Raw genomic sequence first — 9,461 nt, 5'->3', positions numbered from 1 at the left:
TCTTTAGGCAAAGTAGCCCGTCCAGAGTGCATATAGCCTGCCAAATCAGACAAATTGGTCAGGGATTTATTGTGCTGGGCACCTTTACAATTTGATATGTTTTTTAAAAAAGAGAAACATCTATAGTTTTTTTTTGGGGGGGGAATTGGATGAAATCTACAGGTATGAGAGATTCTTCTGAAGGAATGTATGCTGCTAAATTGCGTAAGGATCACTCCAGTGGTTTTTCTGAAAGGGGAAACCATTTTACAGTTTGGGAAAGGTGCCCCTCAGGTAAGAAACCTGCCCAGTCGCAGACAAATAGTGCCAGGGGACTTTGTGGTAGGCACATTTAAAGTTGATTTTTGTGGAGGAACTATACATTGCAACCACTTGGTTTGGTGTGCAATGGTTTTTAATGGAAACAGCACACATCAAAAAAGTGCCCCATGGAAAGTAACCTGCAAAATTTCAAGCAAACAGCTCTAGCAAAGATCACAGGACAGAAAGGAGCAAGGAGATATGGACATCCCTTCACCAAAGCACTGTGATTGGAGAGCCTTGGTATAATAATTCCCTCTGATTTCAAGTTAGGCGTGTCTGTCACAAAAGAGCTCTCCACATCCTGGTGTTATGTCAACCCTTGGGGGAAATGCTTCAGTTTCTGGAGACACAATGCCATAGTTTAACATCTCAATCTCTGAAGTGTTTCATCAGTCCTCCGTTCAGGATACATTGAAGAGATGCCCCTTTGGCTCAGACAAGCGCAGAATCTTCCTGAAGCAGCCCCACTTTGGTTCTTCATTTGGGAGTTACCTGAATTGTTTGCACACCCCTAGTAAACACTCCATCGTTACAGCATTTAGCCCTCTCTGACACAGGAAAAGAACCAGTTCCTAAACAATTATAAGCAGGCTGTTTGCAGTATCTCTTTGTGAGGGCTTTATTTTGCAAAGCAAAATAAACCGTATGACGTCTTTATTTTACAACATCTGAAGATGAGAATTGTCACTTAGAACCATACATTCTGGCACCAGTGAGCAAGTTCAGGCTATTTTTATTTTCCTACTAATTTATTTTTTCTGGGGGGGGGGAATTAAAATTTTGTGTAAATATTACAATGGCTGAAATTAGCTGTGGTTGAAACCTGGATGAAGCCAGCAGAGGGAGCTATGTGACAACTAATTTAAAGGAGTGACTCCTTAATTTATAGTAATGTCCCAGTTATCCCAAAGACACTGAAATACTTTTGCCTTTGCAATTACTAGTACCTACATAGAATCATAGTTGGAAGGTGCCATATAGTCCAAACTCTTGCAATTCAGGAATCTTTCACCCAATGTGGAGGCTTATATGAACAGAAATGCTCTTTCTAGAACTACAACAGTGAAGTGCTGGTTAGCATTTTACCAGTGATTGCAGCTACTTGATTCTACCCCTCTGATTTCTAATAAATAAATAATAAAACAAAACAAAACAAAACAACCACCCATCTGACTCAGTGTCACCCAGCAAAATATTAAAAACACAATAAAACATCAACCATTAAACACTTCCCTGAACAGGACTGCCTTTAGATGTCTTCTAAAAATCAAATACAGTGGTACCTCGGGTTAAGAACTTAATTTGTTCTAGAAGTCCATTCTTAACCTGAAACTGTTCTTAACCTGAGGTACCACTTTAGCTAATGGAGCCTCCCGCTGCTGCCGCGCCACCACCGCACAATTTCTTTTCTCACCCTGAAGCAAAGTTCTTAACCTGAGGTAGTATTTCTGGGTTAGCAGAGTCTGTAACCTGAAGCGTCTGTAACCCGAGGTACCACTGTAGTTGTTTATCTGTTTGACATCTGATGGGAGGGCGTTCCACAGCTGTATCTTCAAACCAGAGAATTTGGACCTCAGCAAATTCAAGGCTGCACCTGAGTTCTGTTAGGTTCTAACTAAAATTCAGGCTGAAAAATCAGCTTCAAACTGTTTCGCTGACCCTCCCCTTAGGAGGAGGTTGCCATCCAAAGACTGGGGAGAGATTCCCAGCCATCAGGGGACATAGGTGTTTTTGTTTTTTGTCCACTCTGTTGCCCAGTAATAGGCTTGCTCACTCACAGTAATTAAGCTGGTCAAAATTCACAGCACTAGTCTCTTAACTCAGTAATAAAAGGCTTACATAAGCTTGGCATCAGTGTGTCAAAAGATAAAGAGGCCGGAAAAGATAAGGAGTGCAATAAGCAGGAAGTCATCCAAACCACCCTGACTGAATTTATAAGCCTCTGACCTAATGGAGGTGAGACGCAGGAAGATGGGAGGCAAGAAAAGTGGTTCAGTGGCTGTCGCTTTTTGGACATGCAGCTGAATATTAGATCAGAAGTGCAGTAACAAGCAAATGATCAGATGTGTAGTAACATTTACTCAAATCCTGGGTAGTAGGCATAATGAGGAGTGGTAGCTGGTTGCATTAAATCTAAATAGGTGTGTTTGTGGGGTGGTGGTGACTAGTGAGATGAGTTCTATTCCTCTGCCAGGCTAGAAGCCAGCACTGCAGCTTCATCCTGCACTTAATATGGCAGCACAAAAAGGCCAAGAGACCTTCTGTGTGAAGGTTCTTCCCCTTGCGTTTTCCAGCAGCTTGATGCTAGTGTGTGGCATGGTATGCCACTCACGCATGCATCCAGAGCTTGTTACGCCAATAGTCTGGGACAGGAACTGTCTTGGGTTTCAAAATAGCATTAAAGAAAGGTGGAAAAGTCAAGAATACAGAGTTTAAGGGTGATTAGCAGTTCGTGGCCAGCTACTGGACATTCCCAACCTTTGGCCCTCCAGATGTTTTGGACTACAATTCCCATCATCCCTGACCACTGGTCCTGTTAGCTAGGGATCATGGGAGTTGTAGGCCAAAACATCTGGAGGGCTGCAGGCTGGGGATGCCTGTACTGGACCAATGCTTCAGAGTTATTTAGGCTGCAAGCCAGTGCACAGTTACCTGGGAGGAAATCCCACAGTACTCAGTGGCAAAGCCTTCTGATGGATGGGATTCAGCTATTAGAAATATTCCTGATGTGCTGTCCCTTAGCTTTGTGTTCTCCATCAGATAATGTAAGTGAGAAAAGTCTCTATGTTTTTTAGCAGAAATTTATTTTGAAAAGGAGCTTTCTGGAGATAAAATGGTGTTGTTTGTAGGGCAAAATTCTACCAGTTCTTTCTAAGGACTAAAGCAAGACCCAGGTATGTCAAGTTTTTTAATACTTAGGGTGATCTTTCACTTAAGTGTTGCTTAGAATTAATAAACCTAACTTACGCTGTTCAATGAATTCTATGCATCTGCTCTGATTGAACTCCACCCTTAGTGTGTCCTAGGTGAGATTTGCACCACTGAGCCGCATGTTCTTGACCACTGTGGCTGTTTCCAGACAGAAGCTTAATATTTGAGAAAATATGAGTTGGCATTTTGATTCAGATGATGTATGGATGTGCCAAGCCTGCAGTAAACACCCATCTGCAAGCCCCCTGTATTATAATGGGCTCTTAAATGGTAGTGTCTTCCATGGATTATTCTTTCATGGGAACAGAAGGGGAGTTTGTAAAAATGAATTAGGCTTGCCTAATCATAGTTCAGGATTGGATTGAGTCCAAAGTATAGTATTATCCAGGATTCATGTAGAATGAGATGTATTTACCAAGCCAATTGCATCTTCCAATTAATTATGGTTCTCACTAGTTGCTGAGTGACTTGTAAAAAGGAAGCAGAATGGAGACCAAGCCATCTCATTCACTTCTCGACTTCACCCACTCTTGTAAAAGTAGATATATGGATCTGGACTTGTTAAGCCAGAATAAGATAAATTGCACACATACTGACAAGCTGCATGGTTAAAACAATTTGGAAAGCGTTTACAGTGAGCCCTGCCATGTGTGGATTCAGTTAAAAGCACACCCTGGGGAAACCCCATAGAAAGAACAGCGTGATATTGTTGCAAATACTTTACTTATTTATATGAATTCTTATCCACTCTGTACCACAAAGGCCCAGGAAGGGTTACAACAATAAAACACACCATTATAAAACAAAACAGTGACAAACCACAAGAAAAGTGTAAAAACTATTAAAAACAGTTCCACATATAAAAAGGAAGGAAGGTTTGTTTCCAATGCTGGTCTTTGGAGACTCATTGAAATTAATGAACGTGGCTGCCTTAGATTCATGAATTTCAATAGGCCTACTCTGAGTGGGACTAGCAACCCAAACATTTAATTTTATATATAAAGTGCTTAACAATAGTTTGAATGCAGATGCAAGCTGGCATACATGTCTCCACTTAAAGGCTTGTTGAAAGAAGATCTCCAGCAGGCACTGTTAAGATGGTGCCAAAAGACAGACAGCCATTGCTATTCTCTGATCCTGGTGATAGGATCAGAACCACTGTAAAACTGCCTCCTATGCCCATCTCACTAGGGCTTATCCACACCTCTGTTTGCCCCATTGCTTTTGCCTAGGGGAACCCGATCTTTAGCGCAGAATCGGAATAAACAGCAATCAGGTTTTCTGTGGATTGCTGTTTGTTCCAATTTAGCACTAAAGAGTGAGTTTCCTAGGGGGAAGTGGTGGGGCAAAGACAAAACCACTTGGATTTGTGCCTAGAAAGTGCAGGTCAAGCAGAAAACCGCTTGGACCTGTGCTTTCTAGGAACAGGACAAGTAGAAGTGTGGAGTAGCCCTTAGCTGGCTCATAAGGATACCAGGAGCAATGGCATCAAATATCACTGAGAGAGTGAGTAAGAATAACAGTGCGACACTCACCCTCACTTTCTTCCAATAAAGGCCAACCATCTGGCCAGGGCTGATTCAGTTCCACAGTCAGGCCTGAACCCAAATTGGAGTAGGCCAATCTACTCTTAGATGAAACATCATTTGCCATTGTTGCACCATAGCCCTCTCAATCAGCTTTCCTCCAGTGTCAGTATTTAAGATCAGGTAGGTCTTCTCAGAAACCGAGAGGTCCAAGCAGTGCTTTTTCAGGAGTACTTGGGTTTCAAGATGACCAGGGCTACTATCTCCTGCAAAGTTGCATTGACCACCTCCTAGATCCCCCTGGCCACCCCCCTTGGGAAGATTTGATAAACTAAGAGGGGAAAGAATCAAGGAAACATGTTGTTTGCTCCGTCATCATGTCATCTGACCCCAGCAGCTGAAACTTGGTCCCACAATAGTTCTGCAGACCTTCTCACTGAACATCTCACTGAAGATGTAAATGTGGCATCAGGATTGCTATGAAGGTGAGTAACTTTACCCTGAGTGCCTTATAAACAGATCACAGCGGGCGTCTGAAGGGTCTAAAACTCCCTGGAGTAGATGATAACAGGCCCTGGACATTGAGAGCACTTGGTGTTTTGCATGGTAAATTTGTGGAAGAAATAAGACTGATCTCTCCACCCTTTTCCATCTGTTTTCTTCTGCTGGCGATGTACTGTTGGTATATTCTAGACTTTGGCTTATTTGCCTCAACATGTACTTCAGAAATAATAATACTCAACATTTGCATAATGCTTTCAAGGTACTTCATAAGCATTATGAACCTGCAATCGGTGAAACAAACTTGAAAAGTAAGTCATTATAATTATTTCCCCATGCTACAGGTGAGGGAACTGCTGATGACTGAGTGAGTGGCCTGCTAAAGGCCACCTATTGACTTCCTCAATCCGGGGACTTCCTGATGGCAGTCAGTCATTTAATTACCATGCTATAGTGCCAAAGTGGCAGAATAGAGAAGTACCTTCTCATATTCCTCCTATATATCTGGTGGGATATATGGCTGGTGGATGGGGGTGCCGTGCAAAATAGAAAACCAGTACCGTGGTCGAATTTTCCTCCTTGACGTGCTAGGTTTCTGTACACCAGGCCTGTGTCCAGGGGCTCATTTTGATGGCAATAAATCTCTGATGAAGTATGAAATGATCCTGTTGTCCTGCTTCTCAGCTCTCTGGCTGCTGTTTCCGGTTACTCCTCTTTTTTTACTGTCACTCCCTAGACACCTTTCATCAGCAGATGAACCCTAATAACTTTGCCTGGTATTCCCCTAGCATTTCCTGGCCCCACCCCTATTTTCTACCTACTCTCCAGAGAATGTTGGTATCTGTGATGTAAAAACACACCCAGACGGATCATAGAAAGAGTCGTCTCCTGTGGAAAGATTTCCATGGCTCCAGCAACTATGAGTAGGGCAGGTGGTGCCCTCCGTACATTTTGGAGGGTATATTCACTGGGGTTGATGAGAATTGTGGTCCAAATTTCTGGAGAGCACACAGTTGGGGAAGATAAATGGAAGGATATTCAAGAGCTGGTTTTGGATATATTTCGTCCCAAACCAATATATGCCAGAGTCAGTTCTATGAATTAACTGGATATGTACTTTACCCCGAGCCTTTAAAAAAGAAAGAGCAGAGTCTTTTGTTAGTGATTTCTCAGTGCACAACAGAAAGCATGTTAGAGCAACCTATAGCACACATCCACCACCTCTGCAGAGGTTGTGTAAACTTGGTCTTGGGTGACTTGTGACAGTGGTAAGCGGAAGACAGGTTTTCTTACAGTGCAAAAACCCCTTAGAAATCAGAATCCCATTGAGTTCAGTGGGGGTTCATTCCCAAATAAGTGGCATTGCAGCCTTAAAGAGTGCATGTGTGTGTTTAATCCTGTGTACATGCACTATTTTATTCTAGAATCAATGGAGCCTGAGTACTTTTTCCCCTATGCAGTCCACACACAGTCCCGATCTACTGCATATTTCTGCCCCCTAGAAAGGGGCTTCCTGAGAAACTGGTTTCTTTCAAAAAAATAAAAAATAAAAGCTCATTCCAGGTTGGCTTTGCAGTTTGTCCATTTGAAAAGAGGTGAAAACAGACATCAGCAGTCCTGGCAATGGGGTGTGTGCGCCCATGTCTACACCTGCCCAATGACATGGTGGGTGGGCGTATGCCAGGATGCTTATCACCACTTCCTTCTTCAGTCATCTGGGGCATGTGCATGGAGGAAAAGGCATGAATAACCCAACCAAGGGGAGGGTTTGAGATGCTTATCAAGTAAGCATGCCCATCCTTGTGGGAGGTAAGATCTAGAATAATTTGGACTTAATCTAAGTGGAAAACAGCATGTTGAGGATAAGTGTGAATAATTCTGGATTGAGAAAAACCTGCATTTTCCCACCATAAACGGGTTAGTGTGTATGCAGCCTATAGTTATCACCTTGTCATCTCGCCATGTCAAATTTGGCCTGCAGGCGACAAGGAAGATAAGTGCCTGTCAGCTGATCCAGTTCCCCACCCCTAACATATGGGCTGTGGATTTTACATTAGTCTTAAAAGGGGGCATATGTGTATACAAATACATGCAGGCAGGGCTTCTCTGAGCAAGTGGGAACCTTGACTGGCCAGCCCTGTTGGAAGTTCAGTGGGGACCAATCCAAAGGCAGGATCTTCTCCAACTTTGTGTGGAGCAGTTTGGGAGGACCCTGAAGAACTGAATGGGAGGGAACTGCTTAAAACCAAAGTGCGTGTCTGGAGGTCCATATGCAGCTCTTTGAATCATGCCCCACATCTGAGATCCCAGCAGTCAAAGGGTGGCAGTTTTCATTGCGTTTTTTGACCATTTTGAGATCTGTAGCCCCCACCCAAGCTGCTGTCTCCATGGTTCCTTTGGGGGGAGGATGACTATTTAACCAGACATGCCTGCTGTTTGGATCTGAGCCTCTCTGTCTGCTAGAATGCCACCTATGAAGTAATTACTCAGAGTTTTGATTGCAAAATGTCTCCTGAAACTTCCCTGATGATATTAATCATTGTATTTTTAACTTTGCAAAGCTCAAGTGAAAGTTGCTGTGTCTTTTATTGTCTAAGCTTGGAACATTTCAAAAGGAGCAGGTTATGTAGTGACCATCCACAAGGAGCAGAAACATGTTTTCTTTTAAAATGAGATAAATAGCCAACCCGTCAAGGATGTGCAATAACACCAATTTTGAAGCTCGTACTGGATAACAAGAACCCTACAGGAAAGACTAGCTTAAGCCGTATGCCCTCATGGTTTGACACAAGAATGGACCTATAGGCCCCTGGAGTAATGTGTTTTCTGTGTACAGAGAGCAGGTTTGGATGGTCATAGCAGAGGACAATGGTAAAGAATCCTGAAACCTAATAGAAGAAGAAACTGTAATGGGTGTTATTGTGTTAAAACAGCCTGTGCCAATATGGCACCCTCCAGGCGTTGAAACTACAACTCCCATTAGCCCCAGTGAGTACAGCCATGCTGCCCAGAGATGATGGGAGTTGTAGGCCAAAACACTTGGAGAGCACCCTGGTCAACAAAGGCTGAATGCCCCTCACTGATATCATAGGGTTATTTGGGCTGTTGTTTTCAATCTTAATCCCGCTCCCGTGATGTATTTTCAGGACTGGACAGGGCCTCTCCATGAGGGTCAAGGCAACAGACATCAATGGTATGGAGAACAGCATTTCCCAAGAGATGATTGTGAAATGAGGGCCACTTCACACATTAGTCAGAGGGAAAGCCCAATTTGGCACTCACAGGGCACACTTAAAAAGGGAGCTATGGCCAGTCACAGCTACCCCAATCCACACTTTTGGTGTACTGTACGGTTGAATTTTATTAGGTATACACTTTTAAAAAGTGATAGAAGGCAGTGAAACCCACATTAGAGGAAGGCACTTACCATGGCTGGTGATGGGAATTGTCATCCCAACAAAATCTACAGAGGACCAGGTTGGGGTTGGCTGCTTTGGGCATTCCAAAAATTTTAAGTATAACACTGCTTCCAGAACTGTCCTAGTGTCTGCTCACCCCCTCTGACTTTCTTACCATAGTCTGGTGGATTATCCATGGAAATGGCTCAGCATTACATCTTGAATCACTTGACACATAATAAGGATTCTTAAAAAAAAAAAAAGACAGAAAAAAGAAAAGAACAGAAAAGGGGGTGTTCTGGAGGCTGTGATCTCTTCCACTTTACCTCCTGTCTACTATGCGTACTGACCACTGGAGCTAGTGTTTGTCTTCCCTGTTTAGTAGGCCTCCTGGGCTGAACCGAACGGAGGCTGACTGGGCTTGGCCTCACAGTAGCCTCTAACCCAGCACTTATGCATAGTTTGGCCCATGGGGTAGGCACGTTTCTATTTGTAAGAGCTTAATGTAGTATTGGTTTCTGTGTTTCTGGCATGATGTGCTTCCTCCTTCAGTGGGAGGAAAGAAAAGCAGGTGGTGGTGGTGGAAGTCTTGGCCATTATTTCTGGAATTACCTCACTTGTGATTACCAGGAGGCGAGGCTGAGGGTAGGGAAGTATGAGAAGGCAGAGAGTTGCTGCCACTCCCTACTGAAGAAAGGCGCAGCTCTCTTGGTCTGTGGGTTTTCTGTGTCACCACACACCTGCTTTGTTTGAGCGTCACCAGCCAGACTGGTTGGGCAGGTCCGATGGTAGAAAGAGAGGC

Source organism: Podarcis tiliguerta, assembly GCF_965153285.1.
Source record: "Podarcis tiliguerta genome assembly, chromosome: 6".
In the NCBI taxonomy this organism is placed as follows: Eukaryota; Metazoa; Chordata; class Lepidosauria; order Squamata; family Lacertidae; genus Podarcis; species Podarcis tiliguerta.
Note: the sequence above shows the minus strand (reverse complement) of the source record.